We start from the raw sequence: 25,507 nt of genomic DNA on the forward strand, positions 1-25,507 counted from the left end.
GCTTGTACCCATCCCAACAAGATGGAGCCGCTGTGGGTTGGTGGCTTGTGTGTCTGGGAATTGGGTTAGAATCCTGTTCTGTGCACAGTTGTGCATGCATATGTTGTTGTTGTTTAGCCATTTAGTCGTGTCCAACTCTTCTTGACCCCATGGACCAAAGCACACCAGGCACTCCTGTCTTCCACTGCCTCCCGCAGTTTGGTCAAACTCATGCTGGTAGCTTTGAGAACACTGTCCAACCATCTCATCCTCTGTCGTCCCCTTCTCCTTGCGCCCTCCATCTTTCCCAACATCAGGGTCTTTTCCAGGGAGTCTTCTCTTCTCATGAGGTGGCCAAAGTATTGGAGCCTCAGCTTCAGGATCTGTCCTTCCAGTGAGCACTCAGGGCTGATTTCCTTCAGAATGGAGAGGTTTGGTCTTCTTGCAGTCCATGGGACTCTCATGAGTCTCCTCCAGCACCAGAATTCAAATCATGCATTTATGCACACACAAAGGAACAGATCCATAGCTTGAGAGCATTTCTAGATCAAGCTCCATTCTCTGATAACCTCCAGGCTAGATTACTGAAATGCAGTCTACTTGGGGCTGCCCTTGAAGATGGTTTGGAGGCTCCCCAGCTGGGGCAAAATGCAGAGGCCAGAGTGACTGGTGCTCAGAACCTTAAAAAATAATCAGTGGTTCAGAATAGTCTGGGCCAACTGACTATACCCACAGAACCATACTCAAGGTTTTAGAGCTTACGTAGAAATCTCTGAGTGAGTTTGGACCCAGTTTTCCAATGGAGCACCTCTTTCAGCATTAATCTGCCTGGGCTTTAAGACCAGCCAAAGAGGCCTCCCTTCTTATTTCATCACCAAGCAAATCTCAAGGTGTTTTGGCTCAGAATAGGACTTATTAGTGGTGGCACTGACTGTGGAACACACTCCCCCCTCCCTGAGGTGTATCTGGTTCAGCCGAAAACCCTTCTACTTCTCCAGGCTTTTGGTGGGAGTGAGAGATATTGTGCCACCTGATAAGTGGTATAGGAAGCCGATTACTTATTTAAATAATGTATATACCACTGAACTGCGATCGTCTCTAAGCAGCTTGCAAAGATACCACACACAAAAGATAAACGCTACAAAAATATTTAAGATAGGCATGCTTTTATTGACTGGTTTTGTTCTGTGTTTTGCGTTTGCTTTATTTGAATGTGAATGTGGCCCCGAGATTGTTTGCCATGAAGGGCAAGAGTATCAATTCGATAAACAAATAAAATTCAATAACCGATTGCACAGAATGAGAGCCGCAGAACAGATGAAGCTCGGTGTCTGAAAAATAGTGCAACCCATTTGAGGGGGTTTGTTTTATGTTTTGAGCACCCGTGTGTGAGGAAATTATCTTATGCTGTGTGTTTTAAAACCTTTGCACTATTGGTCAAATGAAAAGTAAAATTTTCATTCACTCGCATTATATGGTTTCTAGCAATATGCTATTAAACCAGTAGAGGGCACTGTTGTAGCACTAGTGGCTGTTGGAGTTGTCTTCAGGGTTGGTTGTGGGGTTTTTTCGCTACCCCCCCCCTCCAGTTTTGGAAAGCGTTTAATGTTCTCTCTGTAATTAAATTCAGTTCCCTGAATAATTAGCAATGGAGCCTTATTCTTTGTGCCATTGCTGTGGATAGTGTTGTTTTTCAGCCTGTTTGTCTTCACTCAATGGAAAACACTGTTGCTCATCTAAATGTAGAGGTTTTGTTGCACGCTCTCTATCAGCTAAGCACTATCTAAGGGGGAAATACAAAACTTTATGTATCGTTTAGGTGCCCAGAGTGAAAAACATACGTGCCGAATTCCTGCAGGCACATTTGCAACAATACTGTTAATGTACAGTTGTTTGTCTTGGCATTCAGATGTTTGAGTAATACTGGGGAATATTATGTGTATGAAGAGACACAAAATCGTACATGTGCCGAACACATATATGGTTTTTAATTAAGTGAGAAAGCAAAATGCCCTCTGCTCTTACCTGGCACACTTTCCCTTCTAATTTGCTTCATCTGCATTTTTTGCAGAGCAGTTATACAATATTGTTCAAGGCATTCAGCACACTGAAATCTAAATTATACTACACCCAAGCGTAATTAACACTTGTTTAATGAACAGCATAAGTAGTTATTATGGCTATAACTAGTTCACTTTGAGGCATCTAAATTCCCCTAAACAGCCTATTATTAATAATTTCAAAAAATATTGGTGCTACGCCCTCCCCCTCCCCAGGGAATGCCAGAATAGCACATAGTGTCTTACGGGCTCGAAGAGGATACAGCACACTTAGATCTCGTGGCGCATTTTTTCCACCATTGCAACGTTCACTGTAACATTAATAGGGTTTTTTAAAATAAAATAAAAAAATCAGAAGTTTTGCTACAAGTGAATCTTCTGATTTATAACTGCTGCAGGATTAATTTTTGCAGAAAGGTTCTCTTATCTCCCTCTCTCTTAGCTCAAAGAAAAACTTTTCAAAATAGCTGAACTCTGCTCCCGAGAAGTTTTGACAATGCGATTAATGTGGACGACCTCTGGACAGCGAATTCTCTTGCATTTCCTCTGCGAGCTTTTAATAAACGAGGCTTCGAGGAAGCTGTTTAGATGGTAAGCACGGTAACTAAAAGTAGAAAGCATTAACCAAATATTATTCTTCTGGAATGTCAGCCTGTGCCCCCAACAGTATAAAGAGAACATTTCATGGGAATGGACAGAAGCTTGTAAGTGCGGCAGGAGATAGTTCTACAGGAAATCCCCAAACTGGACCATAGGCTGTTAGAATAGGGTGATCTGAGCTCTTGTTCCTTTTATGAAAGCCACATACGGCCTTGGAACACTTTGCAATTGGAACTTGATTCTTTTGTGCTGTTTTTCCCATATAAAATGCATAGCGTTTGAAGAAGACCTCTCTAGCTTTTCCCCCAAACGAAAACAAAGGCTTTTGTTTTTACCCATTTTCCTATTGCAAGGAAAAAAATGCTTTCTTTGGGAAAGGAGGTACTGCTTTCAGATTTTAATTACATGGACTTTGGGTTATTTTTTTAAAACAAACTCAGATAGTTACGGAAGAACACTTTGCAGGACTCTGCTTCTTGTGGCACCCTAGGGATAGGGTTATTTTTATTTTATTTTGCTGGGTCCCTGAGCATCAGATGGGATTGGGTAACTTTTCACGTAGGACTCCAGACACAGACTCTTCAAGTTTAGCAAGCTTCACGTTTTTCCCCCCTTAATTTTTCTTCCCCCCCCCCTTTGAGAAATTTCTGTTTTCTATGAGTAAATGGTAGTATATGTCATTTTGGGGTGGGTGGGAAGAGTGAAGGTAAATTCCCATTTCATCCAATACATTAATACTCATGTACTGTTCTGTATCATCTCTGTGTTATCTCTGTGTGTCTGTTTCCCCCCACAAGGGGCTATCGTAGGATTGGTTGTGTGTGGGGTGGGGGTGCGTGTTTAAGTCCAGACTGTTCGTATTTGACAAGGTCAAGATAAGTTTTATCTCCCTAGATAAGTCAAGTGCTTTGCGATCAATACTGTTACAGTAAAATACAGTGGCCATATTTATTGCCAAGATTCTAATGAATTTTTAAAGCTTTCAGGAATCTGTCTTTGGTAAGTACCTTGTTTGCAGAGAGAGAGACAGAGAGAAGCAACTGGCAACTTAAAATATATACCAACATAAAAGGCTGCTCATGCATAGTTTTTAAACTGAGTTGCTTGAATCTTTAATGAATAATTATGAGCTCATTCCCCAAAATGCTCCCCCACATTGTGAAAAAGGCTGTCATGGGTGACGTGGATTTTTCTGATATTGCACGGAGTGTAAGAATTGAACTTCCTTTTCCATTGTCAGTCCCTTACCTGCCTTCCTTTTAACCTGCCACGCCACTATAAACAAACCAATCATCTTTTTATAACGTCACTCTTTATGATTTAATACCCCTGTCCAAAACTTAATAACTAAATATGTTTGTGATTCAGGGCATTTTTATTTTTTTTACTGTCTTCAATGTACATAGTGGTGTGGTTTTTTGTGAGAGTGTTTCAAATTTAGCCGTTTAGGTATTGCAGAGAAATGGTCCAGTAACTGGTAAAAATGATTCTGGGCTAAAACATCCAGTTTTCCAGTTTAGCCAGCTCTGTGTTTCAACCTTTTGCCAAGCCTTCCAAGTGCCGTTCATGCATCTGTTTCCATTCCTATCCTGCTGTTCTGCCCATGGCGTTGGAAGTGTCTTGAGTTGTCCCCAGAATAGCTATGCGTAAAGACAGAGATGGGGCACAGTGTCACTCCAGACTCAGCACCCGGCAGATTTTGCCACATGAGTGAGAATCTCTCGGCTCAGCGCCACTATGTGCCTCCTCCTCCACCCTCCCCCATCTGTTTTATGGCATAATGGATTTGCCATCTGCATAACTGTTTTATTCCCAGAAATTAAAATCAGTATTACTTAATGTGATCATGTTGGGAGGCAACTACGTAGCTTCAGCTCATTGTTACCACCGAGGTTTGATACCTGACACTTTTAATTTAATTTAATTAGGAAGTCAGAACCCCATCTTGGTGGTTCATTAAGGGGATTATTCCTCAGAGTTATTGCTTCCTTGATGGAGAATAACAATATCACTCGCAATGGCTGGTGTTGCTCCCCTAATTATACTACTTTTCTACTATTTTTCTCTCCAGGGCTTTGTACTCAAGTCTCTTAGTTAAATGTTTTTAAATAGAGGAAGATGTAAACTTCTGGTGCTGTGGATTCATGAGTACCGTGTCTGCACATAGCAAACCCATATCTTCATTTTGCTTACTCACTTAAAAGGCATTCGGAATTTTCCCCCACTCCTTTGATTTGCGGCCCATTTACCTGCATGTAGGTGAAGTTCCCTGTGTGATGGACCCGGGAGAGGGCTGTCCAAAAGTGAGCTGACCAGTCTTGTGTGGTCTTCTCTCTTTTTTTGCTTTACTGTGATCCCCGAGGCTCACTGCTGTGTGTTTTAAATTTACAAAGCGAGAATGTCACCAGGGAACTCCTCACAGTTCAGGCAAAACTATCTGTGCTGTTCTCTGAAAGCATGCGTTCTAGCTCAACAGCATGAGAAGCTGTTTGCTGAAGGAGACCAAGCCCTGCAGCCAACAGGTCTAGGTGGTCCACCCGAAATTGGTCAGTTGACCACCACCTACCTAGCGTAGACCCACACGCATCATTGTGCGCACAGACCAAACTCTGTGTACATCGTCTCTGGAGCAAAGTTTTTTGCGGGGTTAAGGAGTTGTTGATGAGGACTTTTGGGATTGAGCTGGAATTTAATGAGCGGGTGGGGAACCAAATACCACCAGACCGTTTTTGCCAAAGTTATCTTTTGTAACACAGCGCCTTAATCCAATATTCAGAAAAACGAGAGCTTTAAAAATAGGAACAATCGTCCTTTTCAAAATGTAATGAGTTTTCTTAATTTACCCCAAAGTATCTGGTGTCTGTGACTCAGGGAAAAAAAGGAGGGTCCTTATCTCTTAAAGGGGGGCAGATAGCATTGCAGAAAAGGTGACAAGTTTTTCTCTCTCTCCCCCCCCCCTTTCCTTGGAGAACATTTTAATTCCACTTTAATCAGCCTCCCAATGAAAGCGCACTTGGCTTTCAAGGGGGAAACGAATCAAAATGTGCATTTATCACTCTGAAGGCAGATCTCATTCACTCCCAACCGATGAACTCCGAAGGAATGACACCAACAGGCTGCTTTGCTTGTTGGCTTTGTGCTATCAAAGAATACAACACCCCCCCACCCGACACTTGCTATCTTTTCCTACCACACCCACTGTTTGACCGTCATCCTTAATTACTAGGCCTTTCAAAGGAAGATGGCTCATAATTGTTGCTAATGGTCAAAATAAAACAAAAGTGGAGATAAGTAGTGATCCTGGTGCGCTTTCTTAAATTTATATGCCGCTGCTGTGTTCCGTAACTGTAGTTCGACAATGCCAGCAAAGGCAAGGGACAGAGAAGGGGAGGTTGCTAAGAAACACCATCATTGTCACAGGATGGAGCCTCTCAAAGGACATGTCACAGGATCAATCTTATTAAAATAAAACAGTATTGTTTTGTGCAGGAAGGGACTCCCCCCCCCCCCGTTCAGTTTCTCCTTTTGGTTGAGCGAAGAGAACCCAGGTGAAACCAAAGTTTTTTTGAGGGCTGTAGGTGCCTGAGCGCTCAAGACAAGTTGCTCGCTTGTTTTCAGGATGCGGAAATCTGTAGGAGGAGGGTTACTTTAAAAAACAAACCACTTTTAAGTACTCAGTTAGGGTCAGGCAGAAACACTATACTGTGACTGCTGTTTAAAAGTGCAATAATGTACCCAAGCTGGAATTTTTCTAGTGGGTGAAATTGCCTTTAGAACAACTCCAGCCCAACTGGTTCACAGTTCTTCTCTCACAGTTGCCAGCCAAGCAGGACCTGAATGCAGTATTCCCCTTTGGCGTTCCCAGCAACTGATATTCAGAACCATCCTTTGGGCTGAGCTGGCTTGCTGAACCAGTGCTGTTGAATACATAGTGGGCATTTTCATTTGTGTGTGTGTTCTTTAAAGCAGCATCCTCTTCAAGGCAAATGTCTGCTCCTGCATTTCTGCGGCCGTGACTCTTGAACGCATCACCATAAAGGAGCAAACTGTCTTGGGCCCTTTAATTTCAGGATTGCCGCTGTGGAGGGCAAAGCCTTTTCATGTCATTTGTGAACCACAGGTGGCGAGACTTCTCAGTGATGGTTCTTCTGCCTGTAGCCAACATACTCTCTCTGCAAACCTCCCAGGCTTCCCTCATTTTATCCCATAACTGAATACTTTCCATTTCACCTGTCCTGCCCTACCAGTTTTCTGACCCACTGTTTCAACCTTGCCTGGAACATGCTTCTTTGCACTGGGTTTGTAGAGGTCTTCTCACATTCTCTGGCATCTAGAAGAGTACATAAAAATACTGTTTGCTGTTGACCTTGCGATACAAACCTGGCTAAAGTATGGGCTGGTTAAAAATTATTTTTAAAAACAGAAACAGAGGAGGAAACCCACAACTCTATATGGCTGCGTTTTGGTGTGTATGTATTTGGCAAAGCCTTGTGCGCAACAAACGCAGGTCTTGCTTCTGTTGCTGCTTAACTGGTTAGAACAGTTCTGAATAATTGCCAGGCCTTCACAATTAAAAATAAAACTGAAGCCGCACAGCCGACGAGGCTTCGCTTCTGTAAATAATAAAAGCGTATGGGTTAATGCTTTAGTAAAATGCAGCTAATGGAGAGCTGGTTTTACAAAATATCTTGGCAGCTGTTGCTTAGATACCCTTTAGGCATACATTGAGCGGCGGCTGCGAAGAAATACTTCTAACCACGATGCGCGATCTGGAGTGGGCTGCAGGATCACAACCTCAACACCCCCCCCAACCCTCCTTGCATGTGAAGTCCTCCCATCTCGCTCAGTTCTTCTTTGGCATTGCGCCTGACATTTCCATGTCCTGGTTTGGAAACCTGGCTCCCAATTGCTGAAGCGTGGTTTGTGTTCCAAGCAAATGACTCTCTCCCTCTCCCCCCCCCCTTTTAAACATGCACAGCAGAACTTTTGAAATTGCTGGGAGGCAGCCTTGTTTGCTTGAGGATCTGGCCCCGTAGAGAACGGAGGAAGATGGTTTGGTGCCTTTAATATCAAATTCTTAGGAGCCATGGCAGCCAGTCATTTAGGATGTCCCCGCTCCTAGCGGATTATGGGAAGGGTTATAGTTCGGTGGTAGAGCACCTGCTTCGCATGCAGAAGGTTCCGGGTTCAATCCTTGGCTGGGAGAGAACCTTGTCTGAAACCCTGCAGGGAGATACTAGTCTGTGTGAGCAAGCCGGACGGTTTGTCCGTATGAGTCCACACTATGTATTTATGTGCGTAATGTCCTTGGGAGAGAGGGGAGAGGCCTGTAGCAGGCATGATGATTGATTAAAGCTGAGGAATTAATAAAGAACCCTGGTGCTGTATGATCTGCTCATTGCCCATTTTCAGACACAGGAATATTTCTGTGAGTTCCTGCTGAGCTGGGAAACCGACACAAGTACCTGGTGTGGAAGTTTACGTGTTAAAATGTTATCATGCATGCAAGGGCCTTCTCAGTAGCGGCTCCCTCCCTGTGGAAGGCCCTCCCATCATATGTCAAGGAAATAAGCAGCTATCCTATTTTTAAAAGACATCTGAAGGCAGCCCTGTTTAGGGAAGTTTTTAATATTGAATGCTGTATTGTTTTTAACACTCGATTGGGAGCTGCCCAGAGTGGCTGGGGAAACTCAGCCAGATGGGTGGGGTATAAATAATAATAAATAATAATAATAATAATAATAATAATAATAATAATAATAATAATAATAATAATTATTATTATTATTATTATTGAAAGATTCTCGGCTCATTATAGAACAGTTTTTTTGTAGTACTCTAGACGTAAACTCTGGCCAAAAGCAAATGACACAACAGCATGTTTTGAAGAGGAATGCAATGTGACCAGTTAACTTCAGGATTATTTTTAGGGCAGGAAGGCTAGACCTACCATTGGTGCATATGCAATGTTTCTGTAAAGCCCTTTCCAAAATTTCTCTATTTCTCTCTCTCTCAAATTGGAACACAGCAGAGCTACCTTAAACAAGAACTTCTTAACTTGCAAACTTTATGGAACAACATGTGTTACATTTTGCATTGGTGTTCTCTAAATGTTAGTTAAGACAGCCCACGAGGCTCTGTGTGTGAAATTAATCTGGGCTTCAGCTTCCTAAAGCAAATGAAGCTGGGAAAGGTTGCTTTCCCCCTGTTTTTATCTCGGCTGCATTGGGTTTCAAAAAAGCAGACCACAGCAGTAGCCCGCAGTGTGGTGGTAACCTCGGGGTCAAGTGAACTTGAATTTTAGCATTGGGTCTGTCACTGTGTCTATCAAGCTTTCCTGTGAAATGCCTCTCGCGGCGCTCCTGGCTGTGTTTTGCACGCTGCCGGCTAGCCGTGAAACTTTAACTGGGCCTCTGTGATCTTATTATTGCCTTCAGCTTGAAATCCACTTTTTCTAGTAAATGGGCTTGTGTCTTTGGGGCAGTGCCAGGAAAAGAGTGCAGTGGTCTGTGTGTAACTTGAATGTATTAAACTGATTTCACCCATTGTAAAGGGAGTGAAAAATGCGCTTCAGAGTAAATAACGACTTAGATGTGCATGCCAGTGTATGATGATAATAATAATAATAATAATAATAATAATAATAATTTATTTATACCCATCCATCTGGCTGGGCTTCCCCAGCCACTCTGGGCGGCTTCCAAAAAAATATTAAAGTAAAGGCACCCCTGCCCATACGGGCCAGTCTTGTCAGACTCTAGGGTTGTGCGCTCATCTCACTCTATAGGCCGGGAGCCAGCGCTGTCCGCAGACACTTCCGGGTCACGTGGCCAGCGTGACAAGCTGTATGTGGCACAGCACCCGGACGCCGTTTACCTTCCCGCTGGTAAGCAGTCCCTATTTATCTACTTGCACCCGGGGATGCTTTCGAACTGCTAGGTTGGCAGGCGCTGGGACCGAACGACGGGAGAGCACCCCGCCACGGGGATTTGAACCGTCGACCATGCGATTGACAAGTCCTAGGCGCTGAGGTTTTACCCATAGCGCCACCCACGTCCCAAATATATATTACCCACAGCGCCACCAGCGTCCCAAAAAATATTAAAATACTGTAATACATCAAACATTAAAAGCTTCCCTAAACAGGGCTCCCTTCAGATGTCTTCTAAAAGTCTGGTAGTTGTTGTTCTCTTTGCTATCTGCTGGGAGGGCGTTCCACAGGGAGGGCGCCACTACTGAGAAGGCCCTCTGCCTGGTTCCCTGTAACTTGACTTCTCGCAGTGAGGGAACCACCAGAAGGCCCTCAGTGTCCAGGTAGAACATTGGGGGTGGAGACGCTCCTTCAGATAATAAATATTATTTATTATTAATAATCTCAATTCTATTTATATCTCAATAAGTTTAAGGCAGCATACGTGGTGTGCTGCTGGCCTCTGGCCTCACAAAGCAGGTTAGGTTGAAAGACAGTGGGAAGAATATTGGCTTGGTCATGCTTAGGAGAGAGGCCCATTGAAATCAGTGGGACTTAAATTAGTCAACACTATCATTAAGGGTAAAGGGATCTCTGACCATTAGGTCCAGTCGTGGCCGACTCTGGGGTTGCGGCGCTCATCTCGCTTTATTGGACAAGGGAGCCGGTGTACAGCTTCCGGATCATGTGGCCAGCATGACTAAGCCGCTTCTGACGAACCAGAGCAAGGCACGGAAACAGCGTTTACCTTCCCACCGGAGCGGTACCTATTTATCTACTTCCACTTTGAGGTGCTTTCGAACTGCTAGGTTGGCAGGAGCAGGGACCGAGCAATGGGAGCTCACCCCATCACGGGGATTCAAACTGCCGACCTTCTGATCTGCAGGTCCTAGCCTCTGTCGTTAAACCCACAACGCCACCCATGTCCCTGGACACTGTCTTTAAGTCCCATCAATTTCTGTGGTCTACTCTAAATGTGACTCCATTTGGCTCCAGTGTAGTGACTGGCTCAAGGTCACACAGTGAAGTTCACGGCCGAGTGAGGCTTTGCATCTGGATGATCTTTGTGGTCCTATTCTGCCACTCTAAATTTTGTTTTGTGAGCCGCCCTGAGATCTCCGGCTACAGGGCAGAAGATAAATAAAATTATTATTATTAATAATAAATAATAATAATAACAACTCAGTGTTAGAAACTCAGATATATAAGCTAGGTGCCAAATGGCTCCTTAAACCAGGGTTACAGTTGGTAAAACGGAATGCCCAGTTGCCATTTGCGGGTCAGGCAGCTTGAAAGTTGTCTTTTTCAATACGACTTCTTGGTTCATTCTGATTGTGCAGATAAAATATAACGGAGAGAATTCTAGTGTGTGAAAACAGTAAAAATTCAGGGGTCCCCAGGCATGCACCTCCAGATGGGGAGACATCAGGCATCAACATGGTGCCTGGATCTCTTTACTTGGTCACAAATGGCCAATAGCCAGGTGTGAAATGTGCTTGGTGAATTTTGAACGCTGCTTGGTAGCCAACCATTGTTTTTTTCTATGATGACGATGGTGATGAAAATGACTATGCATAAGGTTATCCATCAGCTATAAAAACAATACACACTCAAATACACGCAGTTTCCCATGAAGCAATCTGTAAGGGGGTTGTTGAGGCAATAAGGGTAAACTTGTTAGTCTTTTGACATATTGAATTAGGCATCACTTTGTCTATCTGGGGGGGCAGGGGGGGAAACCCCAGATAATATACAGTTCTATATATCATATTTCTGATAATTGCCGTATTTTTCGCTCTATAGGACACACTTTTTCCCCTCCAAAAAGTAAGGGGAAATGTTTGTGCGTTCTATGGAGCGAATGCAGGCTCCTTGGCTTCAGCGAAAGCAACGTGAAGCCTCCAAAGCACAGAGGGAGCGCTTCCTCCGTGCTCCGGAGGCTAGCGTTGCTTTCACTGAAGCCTGGAGAGCGAGAGGGGTGGGTGTGCACTGACCCCTCTCGCTCTCCAGGCTTCAGGGATAGCCGCCTGAAGCCTTAGGGGCGCAGCGGGACATCGCGCTGCGCTCCAAAGGCTTCAGGGTTAGCTGCGCAAAGCCTCCGCAGGGCAGTGGGGTGAAGGCACCCTGCTGTTCTGCAGAGGCTTGAAAGGCTGTCCCCGAAGCCAGAACAGCGAGACGGAGCGGGGTATAAATAATAAATTATTATTATTATTATTACCACTGTTGGAAGAGAATCCTGTGCTAAGTAGGCCTTTGGTTTGATCCAGCAGGGCTGGTTGTACGTTATTGTGAGTACAGTACTTACAATCCTATGGCATTTTCACATTACAAATTTAAACCAATTTGAAGCCAGTTTAGCAGAAGCTAGAAGACCAATATATATAGGGCCAACCATAATTACCACCTAATGTGGGTCCAAAGGCTGCCACATCCAGTTAGAGCACACCCCTAAGTTCCCCTGTGACGGTGGGTAAGAAAATCTTCAAGATGGTGCTAGATATCAGTTTAGCGCACGTGTCTTAGACAAGCCTCTTGTACATGTGGAATCCATTTGGTGGTGCACCAGAGCCCTCTCCCTCTCCCATCATGCCCCAATCTTCTTCCCAAAGGGAGCCTAGCTCCGTCATACGGCCAGCCTTGCATGAGAATATACGGTATATATTCTTAGTTGGCTCATACTTCTGCCAGTTTCCCCTGGAATTAATGAAACTAGTGGCTGGGGAGCTTGGAGAAGAGCAGAAATTTGTATAGCCCAATGATTTCTTTAGAAAATAAAATTTGAAAACATGCTGAATTTTTGAAGATCCCCCCCCCCCGGTGCCAAAATATTGCTTTCCTTATCAGATAAATGAAATGCCAGATGAGCCTGCACATTCTCCATGTTGTTAGAGGTTTCTGTGTCTCAAGAAGTCCTAACTGTGGTTGATTGATTACAGAGGTATGAAAAACATTCCTTCTAAAAATACCAAAAAGCAGTCCCCCCCCCCTTTCCTGCAAGCACACACCCCTTTGTGGTGTTGATTGAAAAACAAAACTTCTCTCCACCCCACCCCCCTAAGATGTTTGATTATGGCGTAATGCAGCTAATTTAAACATCTGTTTATCACTGCCTGGCTACTCTGAATGTGAAATTTCAATTGAATTACCTCCCAAGAGAGCTTTTGAGCTCGAAGGGTAAAACAAATCATTTTCCCTCCGTTCCCTTGGGATTGGCAGTCAAAAGAATTCATCTAAATAGTTTACATGCGATTTGAAAACGTTGCATCAACTGGCCTGGGTCTTTGTTGTTAGTGGAAAATTGCCAGTGTAAATGGCATATCTTGCGCTAACTTGACCGTAACAGCGTTACACGCTTCTACCGTGTGTAAGTAGTGTTAGAGCCTTGAAAGCCTTTTGCGGTGAAATAATTTGTGTTTGATTAAAAAAAACCCACCTAATTGCGTGTTCTATTGTAGAACAGAAGGTAGACTATAAGACTGTGACCTTGAGACATTGGCTTGTAGGAAAGGGGTTGGGTCTTCACTTCCATGGTGATAGGCAGCACTGCAAATTGTTGTGATGTGGGGAATGTTGTCCCACTTTCAAGGGTATCCTTCTTTTCCTACCTTCTTTATTTTGCCCTCCTAGTTACTGATATTTTTTGCTTCCATTTTGCCAGCCTTCCTGAGATGTCTTGAAGCATTATTAGCAGCCTTCCACAAACTACACATGGATGGAGACTTGGTGCCAGCATTATGGGTTGTATCTGATTCAGTCATCCATGGACTAGACCTGCTGAAGTCAGTGGACTTGCGTTAGTAATGCCCACCAATTTCTACTCTGGTTATGACATTCGGATACAACCCTATGTCTCTATAGGCTACTAAGGGATGAGACGTTGTAAGTCTGCCCTTATATGTAAAAGAAATCCCCTACAAGTAGAAATAGAGGGGCAAATTTCTGTCCATTTCACTCCTTACAGTGCTAGTGTACTGCCTGCAGGGAGTTGTTGTTGTTAATATTAATATTAAATAAATTTATTTATCGCACTCTACCCACAGATCTCAGGGCAGTTCCTGCCTGCACTCTGAAATGGTCCAGTCTGTTTTATATATCTCCATAATGAGCAGATCCCAGCCCAAGTCTACGTCTGTTCAACAGACAACAGTTGAGGATAAAACCTCCTAGAGCAGCCTTTCTCAACCTGTGGGTCCCCAGATGTTGTTGAACTACAACTCCCATCACCCCTAGCTAGCAAGGCCAGAGCTCAGGGATGATGGGAGTTGTAGTCCAACAACATCTGAGGACCCACAGGTTGAGAACCGCTGTCCCAGAGGATCTTCGAACTCTCGCAGAAACCAAAAACTGGCAAAGTAGGATAGCTGAAGATGTAGTGAGTCTTGTGATCCCAACTAGCTTGGGGCTGGGCCAGCAGTAGCTGTCAGTGGAGGAAGAAAAGGAGGAGGGCACAGAGGGTGCTGTTGATGGGGAGCAGCCTGAGTGGAACAAGCCCCCTCCCAGTTCCTTTGTCTTTAGAGACCAGGGAGAGAGAGGCAGTCCTGGTGGCTCTATGTCCTGCCCCATTTATGGAGTGGAGAGATCCCTTAAAAGCAGGAGAGGGTATCAGGCGGTAAGGAGGGGAGGCTGGGCAGCTGGAGAAGGAGCCAGAGGCAATGATGACTTCTGTCCCATCACTGTAAACTAGGTGCCACTACACCTAGGAAGAGACCCATGCCCCTTGGAGAAGCGCGCTCCTCCAAGCACACCATACCCGTGGGGAGAAAAAAAAGTATCACGAGTGAACACACCACATCTCACCTTTAAAAGCAGCTTTTGTCCCGTCCCAGACTCCCTGATGCTGTTCTCTGTCTCCAGTCGTGCCTCAAATAACATTTTCTTTCTTACTGACACCTAAGGGCCTCCTTGGCAGCATTCAGGGTGGGAACCAGGACCGGAGCAGGCTCTTTGTATCAGGTGGGGAGCACGTACCATGAAGAGGGTTCTTGCTTTCACAGCCCACTTAGAAGCAAGCTGGTTGTCCAGTGTAGGAAACCGAATGCAACACAGTGACTCTTCATTCATTCTTGCGTAAGTGACGGCCCAAGGAACACAAGTGATTGGATGCACCTTGTTGGATTCCCAACTCCTATCGGACCAGGCTAGCGCTGCCAAGAGTCAAAGGTGATGGGAGTTGTAGTCAAACAGCATCTTGAAGGACCACAGGTTCCCCAACAGTCTTGCATAAGGATAACCAAGTACCAGTGATTTTTTGAAAGACGATATATGGTAAGGCAGCCCAGTTAATAATTGGGGTGAAATGACCCCTTCATTTGGTCATTGTTTCCTCTTCCTGTCTCTGCTGCCAGTCTTGTAGTTAAAGGGCTCTAGAAGAGAGAGAGAGAGTTATGTGTTCAGCCGCCATAGCTCCACTGTGGATTTAGCTGCCAGCTCATTAATACTCTTGGGAAGCAAGAAAGACGTAGCTCATCTCTGCCTTGTTTAGCACATAATTGAGCTGGTAGGAAACAGAGGGCAGAGCATTTATTTCTTGCCTCCAGAAAGAGAAAGGGCCAGCGGCTACTTAACCAGGTGCAGGTGTGGTTTCAGGTGTACTTGTGCATCCTTTGGCTAGTTTTGGTGCTGAACACAGAATTACATTCCCCAGAGCAGACCCAACAAAATGTTGCTTGTAAGTTTGTTACGTCTGTGTCAAAGGGTCTACACTGAGTGTAGCTAACACTGGATACAGCCCAGAATTGTGCTATAGAGTTGTTGTATGTAGCATACTCTCTAAAGGGCCGCTTCATTTTTTTACACAAAGGGGCAGAGGCGAAACCCACCGTAGGTGACTAACAGATGTCAACGAGGCACCAAAGCCACCCCTGAAATGCTCTACTCCTGGTGGACAACATCAAAAGGAGCAACATAACAACATAAAAAACAATGATGATGATGAGCAGTTTTGCTAACAGTGTCAGAATGCAATAGAAATTAAAAGTTTCTTATCTGCTTCTTAGCCTTGAATCAGAACCTACTGATCCTTCTGTCCCAGTATTCCAAAATGGCAGACTCTTGCCATGTCAGTCCCAAATGTCACTATGAAAATTGTCTTCTACCTTCTTCATGTTGAGAAATTTCCATTTTAGGAGGCAGATTTCTTATATCTTTCCAGAGTCTCTGCCTTTCTGCTACCTAGCAACACTTCTCCTTTCCCTTTGGCCATGAGTGTTCAAGGCTGCTATGTCAGAGCACAGTGGGAGTTGAGTTTTAATTTGCAAGCCTTTCAAGCAGTCTTCCTTATAATGCACACTTTGCAAAGTGCAAGCAAACCAGAATCTCAGTCTATCATGCAACAAATGTAGCATAAAACAAAAACAACCCCCAATTGTTGTTGTTGTTTTAAAAAAATACCCTTTGTAAACTGCTTTGAGGGTTTTTTGTTTTTACAATCAAGTAGCGTATAAATTTTATGAGATAAATACCATAAACAGCCACAGGAAGCTTTGGCAGCACACTAATAATAGCATCATCTTATTCCGTCAAAAGCATAGGAAAAAAGAAGTCTTTATGTGGTGCAGGAAATATGTTAGTGAAGGTGGATCTCACTAGGTTCTGCAGATGGGACGCCACTGCTAAAAAGGCCCTCTCTTGTCATCGTGCTTCAGTACACAGAATGGAGAATCTTGGAGACTTGGCTTTAAGTGGCAGCTTTTGAGAGATTGTGTAGGGATTGTGTACTGGGGATAGCAGTTCACAGCTTCACTCAGCTAAGTCTGGGACCCTAAGATAACATTTATCCCTGTGAATATTAAGGTGTTAAACTGTTGATTCTAGGCTGCAAGGGAGGGCACATGGTGTGATTACTACTTGAAACACAACTTACCTTAGTTTATCCAAAAATGTGAGCAGGAGAAGGTGGAGGTATATATAAGAAAATTATCAAACAGGGTACTAGGGTTAGTTTTACTCTCATTTACAAAAGCTAGAAGAGGCCCGTGGCAGCAGAAATCAGGAGTTACCCTTGAATGAAGCTAATTACCCCCAGGGTGCATGTTGTCCACTCTTTAAAATTCTTATAAAAACAAGGAAATTAATTATCCAGTATAAAAATGGCTCGTATGTCCACTGGCAAACATTCAATTAACTTTTTAGTGCTTGCTACTTAATGTTGTGTTTGACCACCCAACCATTGAAAACGACTTTCCTTTGAAACGGGGCCTGAGTGGAACACGGTATTGCATTGCAGCTGAGTTTTGATAGCCTGTTGCTATTGGTCATCAACATTTTTTCCCAGGATCTTTCAGTCAAGTTTAGTTATATTTTACTCAGATATTGCGAGGTGCTGTTTATTTCTGGAAGTGTGTCATAGAGGAGAACAGGATCTTGTTAAAAAAAACTTCTTATACGGGTTTGGTTTTTGTGAGTGCGCGTGTGTGTTTTCTTTTTGTGAGGCCCAGCTAAATTGGGTTTAATCAACTATTGAAGCTCAAACATTGCCAGAACATAATACTTTAATTCCCATCTCTGGCAGACGGAAAATATGGAGACCACTTGAGCTGATTTGAATCTATTCTGATAAGCTTTGTCTTCACCTTTTCATTTATAATATGAAACATATGCAGATCATGTTTTCCTTGCCAGCCTTGCTTTATTATTGCACTTTTGAATATGCTCCAAATAATGCCTTGTAGAATGGATGAACTTGGCCATGAGTCTTTACCAAACTATTAGTTTGCTTTGGTCTGTGGTCCCTGATAGTAAGCAGGTCAGAATCTAAGCAGTTCCTGGAAACAGCCTTCTCCTCCTCCTCCTCCTCCTCTTATACTCTGCTCATCTGACTGGGTTGCCCCAGCCATTCTGAGCGACTTACAACAGAATATACAAAAACACAACAGGATATCACAAATTAAAAGCTTCCAAATACATGGCTACCTTCAGGTGTCTATGAAAGGTAGTATAATTATTTATCTCCTTGACATCTGACGGGAGGGCGTTCCGCAGGGCAGGCGCCACTACCGAGAAGGCCCTCTGCCTAGTTCCCTGCAACTTCACTTTTCGCAGTGAGGGAACCGCCAGAAGGCCCTTGAGCCCAGTGTCTGAGATGAAAGGACAGGGTAGAGGCACTCCTTCAGGTATACAGGACCATGGGTGTTTAGGGCTTTAAAGGTCAACACCAACCCTTTGAATTGTGCTCAGAAATGTGCTGGGAGACATTGCAAATCTTTCAGGACCAGTGTTATATGGTCCCGGCAGCTGCTCCCACTTTGGAGAAACTCCACTTTGCAAAATTTTACTGGGATTCTGTATGGCTGTTTGTTCAGTATCGTTAGGCATGCATTTTATGCTCCCCTTGGAAAGCCCTTGTGGGGACTGAGATACCTGCTTAGTCATGGTTTCTCAGTTGGCCTCGAAATCTCTGGCAAACCCCTCCCCCACCTGCAGTCTCCCACAGTGGTCCTGGGAATGCACTTTGAACATGAAACACGCTTAATTGCAATTATGAACACAAGTAACATTAATAATGTGTGCAGTGTGTTCTGCCAATTGACACTTGAGAGCTTTTATAAATTAAAAATACACAAAGGTGTAATAACACCTTTGAAAAATCAGTCGGTAGCAATCATTATGAGCCAGTCTCTTAAGGTGCTTATATGTGCAGAAACCTTAATTGCCTCTAAATGGAGAAGCAGAAAGATGCTATCAGTGAAGTAATGGCTTTTAGAAAAAGCAAGGTATATAATATAAACAGTTTAATAAACATATTGCACTTGGTTTGTGGGGAAGATGAGCCATTCTTTTGGATGTAATTGGCATCAAGTTGTACTTTGGCGTAGAAAATATACAGGGGCTAATAAATCATAACCTTGACTCTTTTGCACAGTCAGGTTCTGCATTTTCCATCATTATTGCCTTCTGTGAAGGTGGTCCCTGTTCCTCTTTACTGTCTTGAGTTCCATAATAAAATATAACCACAGAAAAATGCTTGCTGCCTATCAGCGTTAGATACATTGGAGTGGAATCTGTGGACAGCTGACCATTGTAATGAGGTTCCAGGAGTAGGCAGAGGTTTGCAGTATATAGAATCCAAAGCACTGTGTGCTATTTATTCCTTCCAGTGGCAGCCTCTTAAATGCTAGTAATCCCCCTCACCCCTGAAGGATTGCCGCAGCACCATGCAGGTCGCCAGTTGACCACCACTGGAAGAAAAGGTCAGTGACTACCCCTTGCTGGCAGCTATACAGAAACTTTTTGTGTCTCTTTGGATCCCGGCTATGGAAAGGAAGGAACCCAATTAAGTTTCGGAGTTTGGTTCTTGCCATAGCTACAGGCTTTATACTAGGTCTGGGAGAATGGTAGGCCCTGCAAATGTTGTTGGACTCCAACTCCCGTCCGCTCCAGCCAGCATTCCCAGCAGTCAGCAATGATGGGAGTTGCAGCTCTGCAGAATCTGGAACACCAAACGTTCCCCATCCCCGATTCTCTACTTTTATAGCCTTTGTGAAAATGCAGCATGTGAAGTGACCCTACTAGTTATCTCGCTGCGTCCCTAAAATATTTAAATGTGGAAGAATGCAAGTTCTTCATTGGCTGGAGCGGAGCATCCTGGTTTGCTGTATGAGGCAAAATGGTTCTCCACAAGTGGCAGGGCAGGCAAGGCACCCTCAGAGGTTTCTGCCGCCTGAGGCAGAGGCTTCACCCTGCCTAATGGTTGAGCTGGCTCTGCCTGGAACATGTTACGATTCTCCAGTTGCAAACTGACCACTTCTTTACATTTCAAAATTTATTGACTGTTAAAAAATAACTCTCATGTCCCTGCACGCTGCATCTTTTACATTCAGATTTGACTGTGCTGCTGATCAAAATACCTATTTGTTGTTGCGTTGTTGTTTTTTAAAAATAAAATCTTGTGGAAGCACAATGCCAAGCTGCGATGTATGTTCGTATATTGGAGTGATTACATTGCAAGGCAGCAGGAGTTCTCCTAGAAACAGGGCAAATCATCAGAGTAACAACGGCTGCGAATGCAAAGGTTGGTCTGTGGAATACAAATAAAGTATTGAGCATGAGGTTCTGCCTCATGGAGCTGGCGCTTTAGGAAATGTGGCGATAAATGCACTGATAAATCCAAGGGAATGAATGCTGTTGTGAAAGCCCTGATGAAGGCTAGAAAGTGTCCAGTAAGTAGGAATTGTACCGCTTGGTCAGGCACAATGAAATTAAATAGAATTTGCTTTAGTGAAATTGCATCAAGGTTGATTAAAGGGGCTCCTGGGGAAAGGTGCTGATCGCTTTTCTCTGTGAAGCCACTTAAGTAAGTGAGTCCCCGGCTCACTGTGCCTCATTCCCCCTCCCCTTTCCCCTCGACTCATTTCCATGTCCTCCTGCTCCCCCTTCTCATCATTCTTCTCCTTTTATTTCTGCGAGGCTTGCCTAATTCCCCTTGGCCTGGGCAACTTCATTTTGGAGTTGGTTCTGCTTTGGTTTTTAGTCTGCAAAAAGTGCTGTGGAAACCGAATGACTGACAAAATGGAACGAATCCACCTTGGTTGTTTCAGGTGTGAATCAGTTATACCGTCCACATACACCCCTCTAATAATAATAATAATAATAATAATAATCTCTAATGAAAGCTTTTAGGAATAAAATACAATATGCATTGATAACCCCTTGTTAAGGGAGCACACCGGCATATATATTACTCAAGAGTGGAGTCTTTTAAAAGCATGGAGCTAGCAGCAGAGAGTTATTTTCAAGTAGCCTGCTACTGAATAATTTTCTTCAAGTCTCAACCATGCAGAACTATTATGGTGTGTGTGTGTATGTGTGTGTGTGGAATCCTGCTGAATCACTGAATGAGATAGTGCTTAGTTTTCAGTCTGGAGGTTAGGTAGTTTAACTAACATTGCAGCTTGTTGTACAGTGGTACCTCGGGTTAAGGATCCCACTCGCTATTTTGGCTTCTTTGCTCTTTGGGGCTGGGGGGCGGGGAATAGTTTTTTTTCTTTATCCCCCCCCCCCAAATCTAGGTGTGCCCTATGGTCCGGTGTGCCCTATAGAGCGAAAAATACGGTAATTCGTTCCGGAGGTCCGTTCTTAACCTGAAATTGTTCTTAACCTGAAGCACCACTTTAGCTAATGGGGCCTCCCACTGCCGCCGCGTCACCAGAGCACGATTTCGGTTCTCATCCTGAAGCAAAGTTCTTGACCCAAGGGTATTCTTTCTGGGTTAGCAGAGTCTGTAACCTGAAGCTTCTGTAACCTGAGGTACCACTGTATTGCCATCTCACTGCATGGCTATCTTAACATTAAGGAAGCTTGGGTTTAGCAAGGAGAGAACATAACCAGGAGCCCAGAGTCAGACAATATGCTTAGCCCAGCCTTGGCTTAGCTCAGTGTGCCGGGAAGTGAAAAAGACCAGGGAGCAGCAATGCTATCGCAAGGCTCCTTTCCAGGAGTCCCCACGTTCATGTGGTCCCAGTAAGCCATGGTTTGGCTTAACATGTCATGCGCACTAGGCCCAAGACCTGTTTTTAATCTCTGCACAGCACTTAGCAAACTTTAGGCATTAGAGGATGATAAATAACTATCTAGGCTGATGAAATCTTACAAATCATGTGAAATCACTTAGGAAATAAGATTTTAGGGAGTCTTCACAAAATTCACAGGGAAGTGCTAGGTCGGTGTGTTGCAGCCCTGAAAGAAGCCGATCAAAGAAGCTAGAGATTGTTAGGAAAGGAATTGAAAATAAACCTCTACGTAAATATCTTGTGCCCATTTCACAATATTGCGTGTGATTCTGCTTATTCTGATACGTGACCAGGTGATGGGGAGTGTGAGACTTTTTTAGTGTAGAAAGAAAAAAAGACAGAGGTTAGAATGTGTGATCCATATAACGGAGAAGTGGTTCTCAAACCAGTCACTAGTCACAGTAAAAGCAGATGCAGTCATAGCCCAGTGTGATTCTGTGTGGTAAGCCATTGCATTGGTAGACTCATCAAGTACCTTTGGTTTTTTTTGGTTTTTTAAAAAAAGAATTTCACAGAGACAAAAATAGAAATGTGATTAGAGGAAAAAGTACTCAGCGCACCAGAACTTGAGGTTCGTTCCGTGAAACTGATTCAATGGCAAGTGTAAGGTAAACAAAAGGATGTATTTCTCTCCTCAACTGGGAGCTAACCTCTGGAACTCCTTGACACATTAGGGGCAGTGACTGCCGTTAATGGTGCACAATTTAAAAATAGGATTTGGGGGACATCTGTCTCCATCTTACGCAGACTGTGAGTCTGAATGGATAACAGTTGGAAATTGCATGCTGTCTTGGCTACTCCTGTGGCCTGAACCTTCATTGTAATTCTTATGTTCCTAACCAACTTTTGAAATATATACATATATATTTTAAAACATGCACAATCTTGGCTGCAAAGTTAAGAACCAATTGTTGGCAAACTTGATCAAACGGAATAGTTTTCATGTCCTCTGCGCTATTTCACAGTTGGACACACTTTTGTCCTTTCCTGTGATGCGTTAGATCCTAGTTTTGAGGCATATAAACAGTACCGCTTTCGCCCGGACTTAGCTGGAGCGCCATTTTCTACACATCCCTTTGGCCCTTTACCCTTACCGTTCCCTGTTAGCAGTTGTCGAACGAACTAATTATTTTCACAGCTTGAAATGTATTAGAGCTCTCCTTGGAAACTGTTTATTTTATGGGCACTCTTTGATGTCATGACCTAAACTTCGGCTCAGCCCTCCTTTGCTCCCCTCCAATTAAGGACACAGAGGAGAAGCATAATAGAAAGGGCAAATGGGATGCGGAAGCAGTGGAAGGTGGGTGGAGCAGCCTCCGTGTTGTAACTACAGTTCTCTCTGCGGCTCCAGATTGCTCTCTCTAGCAACACCATGCTGTGAATCTCCTTGAGTTTCTAAGGGCAATGGAAAGTGGGCCGGCGAGCAGCCGCTCTCCATAGTAGGCCTGCCCTTCTGTAATTGTTGAATATGTCGGTGGAAGTTAATGCTCCTCCTAACAAGATTATCTTCCACGCCATGCCTGTGCAAGCTTCCTGTTTGCAAAGGTGTAGATGGAGGGGAAAGAACTGCAAAACTACGCATGCACACCAGAAGAGCCAGCAAGCAGGCAGATTTCTAGAGTTGTTCTCATCTTGTAGCTTGAGTTGGAAGGGACCATGTGGGCCATCTAGTCTAACCCACTACAACACAGGAATCTTTCATCCAATGCGGGACATGAACCCACGACCCTGAGGTTAAGAGCCTCATGCTCTGCTGACCGAGCTATCTGGGCTGCATCAAAGAGAGAGCCCTTGCATGCCCCAAGAATTGATTGGCAGTAGAGCTTCTTCTTTTCCCAGTAGTATGGAAGTGAGAGCTGGACCATAAAGAAGGCTGATCGCCGAAGAATTGATGCTTTTGAATTATGGCTGGAGGAGACTCTTGAGAGTCCCATGGACTGCAAGAAGGTCAAACGTATCCATTCTTAAGGAAACCAGCCCTGAGCACTCACTGGAAGGACAGATCCTGAAGCTGAGGCTCCAATACTTTGGCTACCTCATGAGAAGAGAAGACTCCCTGGAAAAGACCCTGATGTTGGGAAAGATGGAGGGCACAAGGAGAAGGGAGAAGTGGACGACAGAGGACAAGATGGTTGGACAGTATTCTCGAAGCTACCAGCATGAGTTTGACCAAACTGTGGGAGGCAGTGGAAGACAGGAGTGCCTGGCATGCTCTGGTCTATGGGGTCACGAAGAGTCGGACACGACTAAACGACTAAACAACAACAACAGAGCTCCTTACAGACATCCTTCGTACGCTGAGTTTGTGCCCCTTAAATTGCCTGGCATGACTGTTTGCCACTCACTGACAAGTTGTAGCTCTGTGTTCGTTGCTTGATTGTGCTCTTGAACCCCACAAAGGTCCACAGTGTTCTTGTCAAGTTAGGAAGGAAGGCGACTCGTAGGCAAAGGCCAAACTAATGCTTCTCAGGGAGGAACACAGTATCCAAACCTCCTCCTTAGCTGGGCTGCATCCGCCACAACTCCCTCCTTGAGTTGGATCTTGATAGCTGCATCTGGTGCTATGACATCCTTCACTGCAGAGGTTCAGAACCTGCTGTGGGCTAAATCCTGGTGTTGAGTCCCATCCAAACATAATATAAAAATTCTCACGGTGGCTGTGCAGATTTCCTTGGTGCTAAGAACCAGAAAACTCGCAACCTCGTTTTCCGAATATTTCTTTTTCTTATAATTTCTGGGTAGAACAGCTAAGTATTCTCCATTTCCCACTGTATTCCTTTCTTAAATTTCTCTAAAAGACGTGCTTACAATTGCTCCTTGCGCTAAACAATAATTTTTCATGTACCAAGGTGTATAATTCCAGGTCTCTGCCCACAGGCAACCCAGTAAGTACAGCTAGACCTCCGTCTACTGAAATCAATCCCAGCTGTGTTTGTTTCAGTGTGTGATCTTGTATATATGAGAACATTCAGACCCCGATCGGTGCCTTCCATTTTACTCTCACGCTGCATGTTCAAATAAACTCTTCAGCGTTAAGAATAGGTAATCAATCACAGTTTGTTCCCTTTTCTTAAATCGGAGGAAATCCTAAGGAAAAACCGATACTAATATAACTTTATGGCTGAGAATTAAACACACACAGAGGACAGGAAATTAAGTTTCGTAGCTGCTGTACCTTTGGCTGCATGGCACGTAAAACGCCTTAGAGGGAAATTCTGCTCTGTGATCATACTCTGGCTTCTGACCTTGATAGTTTGCTCCAGGTATACATTAGAGGTTCACTGATGTCAGTGGAATGAACTGCTCATGTAAAGAAAGCAGCATGCCATAGATTTAATGGGGAAGTGTTAGCCTTGTAGGACATGATTTCTTTCAGAAGGGCAGAGAGCCCACAAAATTCATCACAAGCTCGCAAGTGCCAAGAGTTGTAACCACTGATGATTTATGCTGCAAATACAACCAACACTATGGGGGGTTGGGTTTTTTGTTGTTGTTTTGCTGTTGGTTCTGCTGATTGGTTATTTTTTTGTAAACCTAAACCATAAATATAAATTTAGTAAATTACTTAGAGTCTTAGGTGTTGGTGGACTGCATTAGCACTACCCAGCATGTGGCAGTAGTCAGGGAGGATGGGAGTTGCCCTCCAGATTTTTATGGAGTACAACAGATTCCTACCCCCTGAACTAGATCCTTCTGAGCCTCCCTGCATGGTGCCCTGACTGTTTGCCTAATGCCAGCCATACATGCTTCTATTAGTGCAACATTTCTTCATCCTTAGATCCCTATCTGTCAGTGCACCCACCCACCAGCATATTTCCAAACTGCAGCTATTATCATTATTATTTATTAAATTTGTATACCACCCTTCATCCAAAAGAGCACAGGGCAGTTCGCAACATAAATATGCAAAATAAGAACACAAAATAGATAATAAAACAAAAGCAAAACAAACCAATACCCCCCCCATTGTAAAGGCAATAGAATGTTAATCATTCAAATGGCTGGTTTAAGAGAAATGTTTTCACCTGGCGCCTAAAGATGAAAGTGCCAGGCGAATCTCCCTGGGGAGAGCATTTCACACATGGGAAGCCACTGCAGAAAAGGCCTTTTCCCCCTGTTTCCATCCTCTGGACCTCCCAAGGAGGTGACACAAAAAAAGGCCTGAGATGATGATCACAGGGTCTGGGTCAGTTCATATGGAGAGAGGCGGTCCTTAAGGTGCTGTGGTCCTGAGCCATTTAATGAGCTATACATGCCTTCATGGGGTCTTTTATTGTATTACGTACTTATTATTAAATAAAATTTGTGTACCACCCTTCATCTGAAGATCACAGGGCAGTTCAGAACATAAAAATGCAAAATGAGAACACAAAAAGCATAATAAAAGAAAA

At 44.0% G+C, this 25,507-nt stretch overlaps 1 protein-coding gene across 2 annotated transcripts in view; it reads left to right on the forward strand.

The window, feature by feature from the left end:
- The window catches only part of TAF3 (TATA-box binding protein associated factor 3), a 145,449-nt gene that overhangs the window by 21,669 nt on the left and 98,273 nt on the right, over positions 1–25,507 (forward strand). The gene's annotated exons all lie outside the window — the stretch shown is intronic.

The sequence above is a fragment of the Podarcis gaigeae genome (genome assembly GCF_964106915.1).
Source record: "Podarcis gaigeae genome assembly, chromosome: 10".
NCBI lineage: Eukaryota > Metazoa > Chordata > Lepidosauria > Squamata > Lacertidae > Podarcis > Podarcis gaigeae.